This window comes from Alosa alosa, chromosome 4, assembly GCF_017589495.1.
Source record: "Alosa alosa isolate M-15738 ecotype Scorff River chromosome 4, AALO_Geno_1.1, whole genome shotgun sequence".
Lineage (NCBI taxonomy): Eukaryota > Metazoa > Chordata > Actinopteri > Clupeiformes > Clupeidae > Alosa > Alosa alosa.
This window is the reverse complement of record NC_063192.1, coordinates 4,293,733-4,309,047: the sequence shown is the minus strand read 5'-3', so window position 1 is coordinate 4,309,047 and position 15,315 is coordinate 4,293,733. Positions and strand designations below refer to the sequence as shown.

General features: G+C 38.9%; 1 protein-coding gene across 2 annotated transcripts in view; it reads right to left on the bottom strand.

Moving 5' to 3' along the window:
* Positions 1 to 15,315, bottom strand: part of ppih (peptidylprolyl isomerase H (cyclophilin H)) — a 98,187-nt gene that overhangs the window by 32,372 nt on the left and 50,500 nt on the right. The window lies entirely within an intron of this gene.

Genomic DNA, 15,315 nt, shown 5'->3' with positions numbered 1-15,315 from the left:
CAAAGAGCCACTCATGATTCTAATGAAGAATCTAATCAGAATGCAAAGACAATTGCAGTCAAAATACAGAACTGTACTGTGCAAATTTCACAAACATCTTGTAGCCTATAAAACCAATACAAAAAGTTGTGCAACTTCATACTTTTTTTGAAAATTATACAATTTAAAATTAAACCTCTCTGCTAATATGCTTACTCTGTCAAATAGGCCTATCAGAAACATGCCTTATTGTTATTGTGTGGTTTACATGACGTTAGTGGTAGGCTAACGTTAACTTCATGTGAATGTGGATGTCATGTTAGCCTGCCTTGAGCTTCGGTTCGGTTCGCTAGGCAAAACATTAACAAAAAAGTTTGTTTTGGTGCACTGATGACAACTAGCCAGCTTGTATTGCTCAGTGCATGTCTATAACATGCTTTACTTGCTACCTGGATAATTTCAGCGAATATTCTTAAGGTGAGATGAATGATAACCTCATTAAACTTCACTGTGTTTGGTGGGTTGCTAACTAATGACATCATCACCTACTAGCCAGCTAGTTGCTGTTGAACAATCTCAATAGAATTTTCGTGACGGTAAATCCCTTTCGCTAGCCTAGAAATCTAGACGCGCCCCTAGCGGAAGCCAATTACATTTGCTGCCAGAGCTACCCTTTCGCAGTATCCCTTAACGTTTTTCCTTAACTAAAGAAACAATTTAAGGTATTTTGTGCAACACCCTTAAATAAACCCCTTATCTAAGGATAAATTAAGCCTTAAGGGTCATACTTCAGGGGAAAAACTTCAGGTGTTTTGTGTTTACCCTCACCATGCCTCGCGTGGCACTATGCGTGCGTGTGAAAAAAGTCCCGCGGCGCAGCGTTCCAAACGTTGTGTAATCAAATACACCGGTATGGCGGTATATTAAAAATTCATATCATAACGAAAATATACACCGGTAACGGTGTGAACCGGTATACCGCCCAGCACTAGGTTACATCAGTGTTGCAGAACTGTTTGGATTTACATACAAGTTGGTTCAATATTGCAAACAACTCATCTATTATATTTTACCACATCTACTTGTGAAACACTGGAGATAGCTTGCGGACCACACTTTGAGTACCACTGCTGTATGTAAATATAATAAAGTTATTTATTGAAAATTGACCTGTTTTGTATATTTGTTTTAGGAGTTTCATCAGTTTTTGTCCCATTTAAGCTAAAGGTTTATCTTACCTTTCATATCTTCTGTCTCACAGAGGGCCATAGTCGTCATAGTCGAATGTTTAGTGCATTTTGAAGGGAGTATATTATGCTAAGGCAGACCCAGAGGAAAGAAAATGTTAAAATGAGAGCTCCTCTCTTTCTCAATTGTTTCTCCTAGACAATAATGAGATCACAGTTTTATAAAAATTAGATTATTGCTTTTGTCTCCCGCTTCTCAGGTTTGTCTCTGGAGCAAAAGAGTTAAGTTATCTCAGTGTAGACTCCCTTTAATATACAAATGAGATCTCATCAATATTTTAAATAATGCTCAGTGTTGTCTAATTTATACATCTCATATTTTACTCAGGCTGATCCACCAGAGAGCTCTCTCTAAACTCATGCAATTCTCATTTCAGATCTTTTTGGTAAATCTCAGATTAGGCTCCATCAGTTCTGTAAAAGAGATCTCTTCACAAGCTTGAACCGTTCTCATTCTAGTCATCTCAGTTTAGTCCTTTTTTTGATTTACAAAAGAGATCTCAGCAAAGGCTTATACAATACTCAGACTTGCTCAATTTATATATCTCATATTTTACTCAGGCTTATCCATCAGAGAGCTCTCTAAGTGAACTAATGTAATGCTCATCCAGACCTATTTGTTTTATAAATTAGTCTGATCTGTAAGAGCTCTAGCTGTTGTACAACAATTCTCAAATGATTTTCATTGGCTTATTTGTTTTAATTGCACATATTTTCAAGTTCACATTTGCAAACAGTAGGCCTAACCATGTGATGTGACCACCACACATGACGATGCTCTGACAGACCTCTGAAGTTAAGCCTACAAAAAAGCTACCATCTATGCCCATATAAGGAGATCACCTGTTAAATTTCGCAAGAGGGAGACACGAAATCGAGACGCAGACGTTTTTCCTGAACGCACTTTTTGTCTTCAACCTTCGAGTAGATATTATAATCAATGGTGCGTGAAGGCGGCACAATTTTGATTTTTTGCTACCCCAGAGCTAACTTTGCGACTTGTTAGCAAGTTAGAGAAATCAAGTTAGACTCCAGAGGTCTATGATGGTCGGACGTGACAAACTCGCGTGCAGAAGACTCCTACCAGAAAATGCAGTCTAGATTTGGCGTCCAGTGAAACCAAGTGAAACGGTGTGTGGGTATGAAGGATTGTGCAGAACTTGCCACCCAAAAAAACTCAGAGAAGGTACATTAACATTTTGGTAATTTGCTAATGTTCTTGCATATTTTTAGACTCAATATATCATTGAACAACCTGACGAAGCAGCACATAAAAGTTAGCTAGCTAGTTAATGTTAGCTACTTGTAAGTTACATCACTGGCTGTGCCGCTTGTATATAAAGCTAACGTTAGACAATTTAACCTTGCTAACTTACTTTGCCTTATACAGCTTTAGTCTGTATGTTTTGAATGGTGTTAAGCCATGCTGTAGCCAAAATGCACGGAATTTTAAAATGTCTTTGGGATGTCAGTCAAGATGTGAAGCTAACGTTATTGCCACTGGTTTAAACTGGTTCCAGCTCAATTCCACTGAAAAGAGGCCGGCAGCTTCTTAAAAATTGGAAGACTACGGCTAGACCATCAGATCAAATTGCTGAACAAACAGCATTACCAAAATGGTAAGTATATTTTTCCCCACAATATGTTCTCACTTTTGTTTAACCTGCTATAAATTACAGCATATTGTAACAGGAGTGAAAGGGCATTCTTGTAACCCAGGTAAACTAGGGAGTAGCGTTGCTGCGGTCGAGGGATCGAGAAATAGGCAAGTCAGCATCTGCAGTCATGAATAACTTACCAGTCAACATTTCTTTTGCAATTAAAGATGAACTGAACTGGAATTTGAAGTAAAGGTGTTATAACAGATGTATTTTATTTCTTCTCATTGGTACAATGATTAAAATGGCTGAATTTATTAAAAAAGGAATAAAATTGTACGTTGAAAGTGTTGTTGTTGTTGTTACACGGGGGCCGCCATGTTGGATTTCAACAATCGGCTACATCACTGGCATGGTAAGCTACTCTGCACAAGCACTAGCAGCCATAGCAGATAATGAGTCTGAGGCTAGCTGACATGGCTGAGGAAACTAACATTAGGCCTAGCTGAGTTACATATTGGCCATAAGCCGTTTATCATAGGCTAGCCTACATCACAAAATCTCATACAAAATGAAACCAAACTAGTGAAACAAAGGCGAACACTTTAACAGGGGAAATTAATTGGGCATGAATCACACTGAATGCTATTTTGTCAATGAGCAGAAACACACACGACATTCAAACTATTGATAAGATGTGCACTATGGAAACTGGTCTGTAACTTTGGACGAATAAATGCCATTGACTCGCCATATCCTGACTTAAAAAAACCTTTTCTTGCTTACTTTATCGCAAACTCGGTGGGGCAGCTTGTAGTGTTTTTCAGTTAATAGAAGGGCGAGCCCACAGTCTATGTGCCATGCTGTCTCAAGCGCCCCTCGTCCAGTTTTCTACATGACCTGTAGGCTAGGTCTACAGTAGCCTATGTTGTGCCGCACAAAATGTATCTATGTTGTACATTGCACAAAATGTATACCCCCGAAATAAACACATAAATAAATAAACATATTTTTCCCGTCACTTTGGCTTCCTCGAACATTTTCCCTACGTTTCGCCACTGCATTGCAACAGATAGATTCCAGTGTCCATGCTCCGGCAGCGCCCACAGTCATTTCCACCCAAATAATCCTACTGAAGGTTGAGCTGGAGCCTGAAACCGATCGTCCCCCATCTAGTGGTAGTCAAGACACTACAGGTCTGTCCCTCACAGGCTCAAATGTGTAACCAATGCCATTAAAATTACTAATTTTCGTGTATACATAATATGCTGCAGCTGTTGCCTGTAGAACTTCTCAGGTCCTACCATGCCAGTGACGTCATTGAAACTGGCAGCGTTCTAATACTAACAAACGCAATTTTGGTGTTGCTTAAAAAAGGCTACGTATTGATTTTTTTAATTCAATTTTTTAGTGTCATTTATTTTTAATTGTCATAATCAACACATTATCAATGTTGATTATTTCAGTTCAGTTCATCTTTAATAACATCTGTAGCATGCAAATCAAACCAGCTATTAGCCTAACTGAAATAAAACCATGATATATCTAGGTATGGTGAAGGGTATGTGATGTGGGGCTATCTATCTATCTATCTATCTTTTAATTACAAAGGCCAAGGGAACTTTATCAGGATGCATAGTATCCTGAGTCCATTCAATAACTGGCCTTTATAAATAAAAATCTGCCTGCCTCTATGGGATTTTAACATAGGGGGTTCCTTACTTATGCCCCCTGTATTTTAAGGAATAACATTTATTAATTTACGATACCTGGTTCATTCACAAAGAATATTGGTGTGTTTAAAGGTTGGATTTTTTCCTCATTTTTTAATTGAGGCATTAAGATCAATTTCCAACAGATGATTTATTGTATTCCTCTGGTTGTCTTAACTTATGCACAGTTGATGGTTTTTATAAAGACACCCCTACACCAATAAATAGTTCATGTAGACTGTCACACAATGGTAAGTGGAACATTGGCCACAGCTTGTAACTTTTTCAAAAACTTCATTTTTTCCCATTCTTTGCGTAGGGATGTGTACACAAGGATGTGTAACCTTGTGTAACTTTGTGTAACTTGGGAATTACAACAGAAAGGAACACGTTTCAGCTAATCAAAATCAATGACTGAAACTGTCAGTTTCAGAGCTATTATTACCACACTGATAGATTGATTTTGCTTTTTATTTGCAGCCTACGTTATGCACTGTGGAACGCTCTGCGGATGGACAGCTGTGGAATCCGCAAAGGTCAAGAAGGCTTTTGTTACGAGGGCTGGAGGTTCCAAAACATCCATGAAGCTGGGGTAATTTTCTCTTATTTTAAATTATTTCCAATTGTGGTGAGCATTATTGGTGGGCTTTTTATAAAGGGTAGGCCTCTATTGCACTAAAATTATTCAACCTTTATACAGTTAACATCAAACTGTGTAGCTACAAAAGCTACAAAATCACATTGTCATAGAAATGATAGAGGCGAAATTTCCACTAGGGTTTATGAAGATATTTTACAGATGGGCTGAATATACATCAAAAGTAAAAAAAATGACATGGCCAAAATGATTAACTCACCAACAATATTTGTTGTATGGTGTATACCAGGGATCACCAAATGGCGGACCGCGATCCGAGTCCGGACCGTGACGTGATCCTATCCGGACCCAGACCATAATAGCCTAATTTAGATTTTCACGTAAGATTTCAAAGCTGCGCTAAATGTTTCGTTGGTTAGGATAACAGCATTTACTTCAGGAGCTTCAGGAACCATCATTTCGCCTGCTGCTACTCAGCCAGTGAAATCTGTGAATTCTGATAAAGTCGAGTCAGTGAGTAAAGTAGCTTGCTATGGGGAAGATTGAAACGAGCGAGGAGAGGAGACGGGACGAGAAACAATCAGATGGATATCTAAGTTAATGATAAGTAAGTTATTTTCAAATCATCGATTGCTCAAAGAGGAGGAAGCTAGACAGCGAGAACAGAGCTTTATATAACGATACGGGGGCAATACCGCATAAAAACTGTCACGTCCGTAACGCCAACTAGGCTAAATATGGATGTGACAGTTTTGCGCAGAATTGCCCTGGACCTCTTCTATTCTGAGACAGGCGATTTTTAAAAGCGCCAATTTGAAGCACCTCTACTAGACAAAGCATATTGAGCAAGCATAGGGTAGGCTAGGCCCATTCAACAGTGAACTGAGACCACAGAATATTTTACGATTTAAGAAGGCAATATGATTGATCCACCACAATCTAGTTAAGCCAACATGCATTCACTGCCCAACAACGTGATGTTCCTGGGTTTTCAGTATTTCGGGTCAACATAAAAAATAAATAAATAAATAAATAAATTAAACTTGCTGATTAATGGGTTCAAGGAACCAGCCTTGTCTCAGCTCAGATTTTATTTTAAGTTCACGTTAAGATATTTAAAATAGCCAAGGCTACTCAGTTTTTCTCCCCAATCACTCTTATCTTGCCTTATTTCTCCTCATTTCGAATGTTGCCTTTTAGGCTACTTCTTTTATTTCACATTAAACATTAGGCCTAGGCCTACAATCTTCTTGAATTTCCCCTTGGGGATCAATAAAGTATCTATCTATCTATCTATCTATAACTAGGCTCCATCCATCCATCCTAATATTATATATACACAGTGGCGATTCTAGACATTTTTAACAAGGGTGGCACTAGTGAGGCACTGATTCAAGGGTGGCATGAGGCAAAACATCCAGATAAACAGAAACAGGCTCAAGATGTGAAATTAGCACAAATACATTAGGGAAACCAGATGCAAACACCATACTCATAAATTGAAGGACAAAAAAACACAAATACCTTACTCTCACATAAAATGTCTTTGTATTTGAATACAATTTAATACAAACATATTAAAGTTAATTATCTAAGTTGTCTGTCACTGGGCTATGCTGTTCTAAAACAAATTCCATCATGGGGACATTAAAATATAATACATGTTATTATATTACTGTAAATGAAGATATACAAAATATACTCATCCAAGACATTTCCCCCACTCTATGGCCATCTATTTTTGTAGCTGTTACAATAATTTGACCTGCTTTTTTGTCTATTTGTTTATTTTCTCAAGAAACTTGAGGTTGGTATGAAGGAGTGTATTGTGTATGTGAGCAATTTCATCTTCCTGAACCTCAATATTATGATCACAACAAGTCTGGGCAAATTATTAATAAAATTTTCATGTGGGGTAACTTGTTGCAGGGCAACCATAACCGGTTCCATGTCTTCCGATTAGATGATTAATCATCAGTTTCTTGAGAACTTTAAAAAGTCTGAAAAAGTTTTAAATTCCGTCTTAATTAAGAAAAGTCTTAATTTTTTAAACGAAGGTCTTCAATTTTAATTATACTAGCCTGCAAGCAAGGTGAAATGGGGGAAAAAACTAGCCTGGCGGGCCATCCTATATCATTGAAATGTATAGTCTGGAATCGAGCCATTCACCTCGCTTAATCCAAGGGGCGGACAGAGAATTGTCTTTCAAACTGCCTAAGCATGCAATAGGCCAGCGCTACGACCATATCCGTATCCGGTCGGCAAAACGGCAAATACATCCTTCTTCGAAAGGAATGACTTAAGTGCATTGGGTTGCCAACTCCTCCAAAGTTGACGCCAACGCCGATTCAAACAACCACTCTTCGTTTGCCATAGCCACCTTCCTTGTTGTTCACTGTCGCAGGACTGTCACCATCCTGTTAAGCCCGCCTTTAAGACTCTCTAACAAAATAGCGCCAGGCGCTGTGATTGGATGGCGCCCACGGCGTCAGCCAATAGAAATCCCTATGGTTTGATACTAGGCGTACAGGCTGAGCAAATTAATTTGCCGCCGCTTAGGGTGCGCTTCTAGATTTCTAGGCTAGTAAAAACAACAACAATGTGAAAATTCAACAGGGGGTTGATTAACGCCAGAGATCGTCTAATTTAGTGTTGCACGGTGCACCGATACTACAAAAGTGTCGCAATAGCTATTAGCAGTTGTCACAATACCTAATTTTTATTAGTATCAATACTTTTAAGAATGACCATGTTCTTGTTTCGTGCACAAGGCATGCTTCTAGTGCCTCCTCCCCAAGCCTGTGGCTGTGCGTCTTTTCTCCTCACACACATATGCGCGGCTGTCGTGCCATAAACAGCTTAGACATGGCTGCTAGTTTAGCTTAAGTGATTCTGTGGTAACACATAATAATAGGCTAATATCAAGTTGATTTGCTCACTTGCACCTCTCAACTTTGTGTTGCTAACCTACCTAGGCTATGAGATGTGCGTGTAGGTCTACTATTGGGTTTAATGTCATTTAGAAATAGGCAGCATAACCTTTGCAAACTTTTACATCTGGAGAGAGCTCCTTGCTAACTAATTCTGCTAGCTCAGGTCATGTATGTCATTAAGTAATTAGTGCTAAAATCATTATTGAACATGATCCCTTCTATGAACTTGATAGTTTTTTTTATTTACATTTATTTTATCTAATGACAGACAACAATGAATTGCATCCACATATCCATGCATTATGTGCAACTATTATTCACTAGCCTAAAACCGTGAGACTGAAGGCTACAGTAATTACTCAATGATTTCTTAAAGTGACAAACACTCAATTACACCTAGGCCTACACACCACATTAAAATATGCCTAGGTGTAATAGTTTAAAAATAAATATTAAGTATTCAAATGACTAAATATGTTTAGCAATTAAGCAGATTAATAGTAATTATGCAGATTAAAAAATACTATACATTAACTGTACACTTTATATGAATTCAAGGTATATGAAATAGAAACATATGAAATAAGCCATAATTTTCCTCGCGGTGTGTGGAAAGAGTCAAGCAGAATCTAGGATGCCCACTGGTGTGAATGATAACACTATATTCAATAATACTGATGATGTCAAGGTGGTCTGGGCCCCCAAATCAAATACATTTTTTAAGAATTATCGAAGAAGTATCGAAATCGCAATTCTTGATGTGGTATCGTATCGAAACAATTATTTTGGTATCGTGGCAACTACACTAGTCTAATTTCTTAGGATATCATAAACAATACTTTGGGTTTTCGCTTTTGACCGCAGCAATGAATCAACATAATCAGTCGAAAGGAAAGGACAGCACATCATGGGGAAGTGTTGTTTTAATTGTCATTATGGATTTGATCTGGTGTTTTACAACCGCATAATGGGTGTGATGTAGGTCTTAATTTTCATGTAAGTGGTCTTAAAAAAAAGTCTTATTTGGGGTGGTCAAACCTGGGGAAACCCTGTAATGGAAAGAAGATACCGAAGGCTTTTTTGCCATATTGAGTCAGCTTTACTTTCTTGTCCATAACTTGTCTAGGTAATGACACATTTTATTGTTCTTTGTCCTTTGGACAGTGCCTGGTGAGCTCGAACAACAAGGCTTTGAATCAGTTTACACCAGATTTGCCCTTCAATGAGACTGTGTGACATGTTCCAGCAATACTCATCACTTAAACCTCACTGATCACAGGAGAAATTTTCCTGTTGAAACCCACTATCAGAACTAAACAAGGCAATGCTGCATTTAGTTGTTATGCGTTCTGACTATGGAGCCAGCTCCCAGATGACAAAAAAAAAAATTGCCCAAATTACTTTTTTGACATCAGGACTCTGAACTAAACTATTTTCAGATGCCCATTTTTTTTTTTACACTGAATAGGCTTAGTCCAACCAAAACAAGGTTTTGCCTAGTGGTAAGCTGGATAGGGGTTAATCCTAGCCTGACAATACAGTTTACTCACTAGATGAGGTGAGGGAATTCAACAAACTTGTTTAAGCTTGACAAATATATCAATACAATCTGTTTTTCAATTGTGCAACATATAGCAAATGTGAGTGGTAGCTATCACATCCCCCATTCTGTGTTTAAGTGATTAATAAGGTGTGTCTGATCTTTGTGCTGTATCAAAATTCCCACAGTTATGAAAGCAGACGGTCAAACAAATGTCTTACTTTGTATTTTTGAGTGGCTCACAAACTAATAATGTTCTATTTTCTGCTCTTCTCTCCCTCCTCCCTTTGGTTGGTTCCACCACCAGGATAAAAGATGCAGATTGACCAGCCCACGCTTTCATCCACCATTGTACACAGTATGGCACGCTTTGGCACAAGTTCAGTTTGTTTATGCTATTGTTTATTAGTTCATTTCTCCATGTTGTATGCTTTATAGATAGACTTAAATTGTCATTGTGCAGTTGGTCCGTACAATGCAATTTGCTTGTGCAGCTTTTAAAAATAATACTCGCATACACACTCACACACACAAAAAAATAAAAAATAAGAATACACAATTTTTAAAAAGAACATATCAAGGCATTAACATGCTTCCATTGCTTGAAGTCCATTTTAAAGTGCAACTGTGCAAGCTCCCATTGCTTAAAGTCCATTTTTAAAGTACAACTGTTTTGCTTTGTTTTATAAAATAAAAGTTTGAAATGCTATGGAGTGCCCTATTTTTTGACCCTCAAACTGATATCTCAATTGTAACTCCTACTTCTCAACTGTTTCTCATTGCAATATCTCCTCATTTGCTCTATTATCTCTCCTAAGGAGAAACAAGTTGTAAATGAGACTACACTCAAACATATAAGAGATCTCCCGTATTTCTCCTGCTTCTCAAACTAATATCTCTTATGTGACTCCATCTGCTCTATTATTTCTCCTAAGGAGAAACAAGTTGTAAGTGAGACTACACTCCAACATATGAGATCTCCTGTACTTCTCCTGCTTCTCAAACTAATATCTCTTATGTGACTCCTACTTGTCTTATTGCTATGTGTCTCATCTTTTGCTTGTTTTATTTCTCCTAAGGCAAAATTAGGAGAAATAATTGTGACAAAAGTAATACTTAAATGATCCTTAAAAGAGAATCACCATTTTGCCTCCTTAGCAACAGAAGGGATACAAATGAGAAGCAAAAGTTTCCTCTGGGGACTGGTTCTAATCCTGGGTACAGGGTCATACAGACAACAGGGGTACTGGTGTTGCCCATTTTTCTAACCACATGAGCAATCCCCTTACGAAAAAGTAGTATAGGAATCTTATAGTATTTGGGACAAAATATTATAGTAATCTTATAGGAATAATTATTATATAAATAATTGGGACCTGTAGAAGTACTACTAATAACTATAACATCCTGTAACCGCTATAGTTTTTCTATAGTAGTCTTATAGTACCTATAGTATGTCCAAATACTATAGTATTCCTATAAGATTACTGTAATATTTAGTCCCAAAATACTATAGTATAAGATTCCTATAGTAGGCTACTTTTTCTGTCATACGTGACAGAAAACAACTTGAGTAGGCTAACCTCTGCCAATGTCAGGCTATCAAAGCCATTCTCATTAAGAAGTCTTGCAGCACACATTCTCTGCTTCTGTATTCATTCTGGTACAATTCCAGCAAAATATAGCTAGGTAGGTGTGTTTGCATTTATATATATATATATATATATATATATATATATATATATTGGGCTATGACCAGGTGGTCTTTCAATGATAGTATCATGGAATTCAAACCATAACTATCTATTCGATAGCATTAGCAGGCTAGGTCAGTGGCTGAACTGCATTTAGGGTGCTTACCTGTGTTGTGAAGTAAAATATCTACTAGGAAGATTGCAAAGACTTTTGACTGTGTAAAGAAATAGGTCTTTATTTTAAAAGCGTTTCCAACTGTTTATTACTTGAAAGCAAGATGGCGATTGTCACAAACATTTACCTCTTTTAGGAGAAATTTTAAGCTGACAGGCAATTGTTACCATTCTATTAAACCAACGTTCACCGACAAGCGGTCAGGAAGCGGTTCTTCTTCCTACTCGAATACTAGGATCAAACACATGAAGTTGTATCTCCGAAGACATTTTGTGCAACAGTTTTGACTCGAGTTTTAGCCAGGTTTTAGCACTGTAAAGTTGAATATGGAGCATAGCACAGGCAGAATCGGATGAGGGGCGACTGGAGGAAGCGCCACAGTACTGTTAGCCAATCAGAGGTGAATTCATTGGCATGTCATTAATATTCATGACTAGAGGTTTAAATCCAGTCGTTCCTCCCGCCCACCTTCCCCACCAAACTAGAACAGCATGAAACAGGCGCGAGGACAGCATTTTTTTCACCAAAACCGGCTCACAGGGCATTCATCAATACTACAGACCACTGCAAAATTAATGAAAAAACGATGAGATGAGACCTTTCAACATGGGTTATAGGTCAAAAGTTGAATGAAGCAGTACTTATGTCCTTTTGATTTCTTACAGGTTGGGTCGTTGTTGCACATAACACGCTAGCATTGTGCTAATGAATGACGCGTCATTGACACATTTGAAAGGCTTTTTTAGAACAATTAAGTGACTTTAAAAATATAATACTCAACCAAGTGTATTTTCTTTGCCTCCCCTTTCGAATGCAATACTCAAATTGAAAAAAAATTATATCCCAAGAAAAGTGGATTTTGAGGGGTACAGCTTCATAGACCTCCATGCATTCTGTACTCGTGGACGAGCGCCCTCATGTGGAACCACAGAAGGAACTGCAACCAGTTCAGAAACCGGAAGTTTTCAGAGAGTGGCAGTTCTCCCCTTATTAGACATTCTCTGATACTGTTTACAATTTACCACAGGAGTTGGGGGAAGGAGACAAACGTACTGCTTGACTGTACACTGTGTATATCATCTTGCAGGTGTGTCATTGTTTTTCTGTTTGTTTATCGCTTTGCCATGGTGTTTTTTTGTTTGTGACCTTGTCCAGCTGCTTGTCTAGTTGCTAACTAGTTCCTTGTCTAGTTGCTAACTAAGTTAGCTAAACTAGCTAGCTACTTCCAGAGCCATGGCTCTGGCTACTTCCATTAGGTCTCGATCAGGAGCTAGGCTAGGTTAGTAGCATAGTTTAATGGTTAAATCCTAGTGACCAGCTGACCTTTTAAATGTAGTGATTGATGTTACTTCTGTTTTATATCTTGTATTTTGTATTCAGTGCATTTTGTGTGGGTTACCTGTGCTTTTTGTGCCCTGTCTCTGTCACTCTGGGGAAGAGGAGTTGGGGGAATGAGACAACCCTACTGCTTGACTGTAAACTCTATCATCTGTCTTGCAGAATAAAAGCCCGCTAATTCATCGTCATCCTGTGTCACGTCAGTCACTAATAGCAGCAAATCACAATGCAGAGTGTATTCCACCGGTCACACCGATTTCTTTTATTTTTGCAATATCAGGGTTATCAGATAATACAGTGTCTATTTCTTGATAACTTTTACAACATTTAAGCGAAAAAAGGCAAAGCAAATACAATTTTTCACAAACACAACTGTCTGGTTGCCCTCTAGCGGAAAACAGCAGGGCTATGCAGACATAACACTTGCCCAGATTACAGTATACAACGCAGAAACAAATTGCACTGTGGCACAGCTTGACTTTAAAATCAATGACATCAAGGTTGCTCTGGTCTCACACATGGCTGAACATTTTGGCAATTTTATATTTTAGAAAACAAACTACTGTAGACGCAATAGTCTGGAAAGAGAAATATTTTTCTGAAACCTTTTTTCTATTTTCCATACTTATCCAGACCTACACATATTCAAATTCTATACTGTGTAGGAACTCAGGTGAACCATAGAGAGGGAACCCAAAAAGCATTGGAACCGGAAAGTGTGAGGGGTGAATGAAAGAACATTGGTGTGAAAGAGGAGCTTCCTCTCAGGGTGCAAACTTGACCCAGAGTACTTACAGGTCACAATGTCTTTTATTATGACCGCCGCGCGCATCATTATGACACCCTCCGAATGCATGCCAAGTTTTGTGAACTTTCGTTCATGGGAGGCCTTACAATAAAATAATTTATGTGTACATTTACTGACCGTACACTAACAAGAATTCCCGGGACACTGAAAGACCGGGGTACATGAAACTTGGTGGGCATTTAACCCCACATGGATAGCATGGAACCATCGTTTTTCGTTTTGATCTGTAGCCCCCGCTGTACTGGACCCCCCGAAAGGAGGGTAGGGCAGACACAGTTTTCTGTGAATATCTTGAGAACCGTAGAGCCTAGGATGACCAACTTTTTCCGTATGTTTGCCTCCAGGGGTCATGTTAACCCATTCCATGTGCACACATGTGCATAAACAGATACACACGCACACACATACATTCACAGTAATCAAACGTATGACACATACTCACACAGTAGACATATGTACGCATGCATGCACATGCACAAACACACAAACGCAGGCAAAAACACACAACACACACACACACACACACACACACACACACACACACACACACATAAACATAAACGTGTACACGCACACATGCACACAATTCAAGAATTTCTCAGAATTATGAACAGGCAAGATGGGGGTGGGGTTGTATAAAATGAATTTTACATGTGAAATCTATGAACTAATCATGTTTTGGTACTTGTTGTCTAGCAGATACCAGTGAGAATTGAGGGTGGATAATGCAATTTAGCGAGACAGTTAGAATCATATAGGCCTTTCAGCGTGATTTATTTTTGTGGAAAAAATGTGCTGGACTGGGCGGCGGTCATATTTTGTACTGCTCTGCGGTACATCTAGTTTATTTTATTATTTCATCACACGTCAAAACACACACACACACACATATCTGACTTTCTCCAACTTTTGCACATCTCCATAGAACTTTTTATTTATTATTTTTATTTTTCCATCTACCCATGTCCTTGATTGCCTAGCCTTTCTGCCCCCATCCCAAACACACACACACAAAACACACACACTTACATCATCACCTCATCACCTCACATACATACAGCACACTTTGCACAGTAAGCCTCTCTACATACTTGCTGCAACTTTTTACACAGCACATTGTCTTCAGGATTTATCCAACACACATCCTCTACATACTTACAGCACACTGCCCCCACCTACCCACACACACACACACACACACACACACACAGTCACTGCTCCACTCCCCTCTAAGCCCACACACACACATTCACTGTCATCACTCACATCCATCATACATATAGTACTCTGCTTGCAATAGTAAGTCCCTTTTACCATACTTGCAGTACACTGCCCCCTCTCCCCTACATACACAGCACATTATTTCATCAGGAAGCTTCTCCAACACACATCCCCAACATACTTACAGCACACTGCCCCCCACCCCCAATTGCCAATATACAGCACATTGTCTCATGAGGAAGCTTCTCCACACATATTGCACACTGCCCTCTCCCCCACATACACAGCACACTATCCCATCTCCCCTGTCATCCCCCAACACACCAAGACCCTGGCAGTTGGGTAGCCCCCTTGAGCCGTGGACCTGCCCAAGGTTTCTTCCTTGGTAAGGGGAGTTTTTCCTTGCCCCTGTTGCTCTTGGGTGCTCCTTTGTTTGCCCCCCCCATCCCAATCCTCCCCCACCTTTCTTATG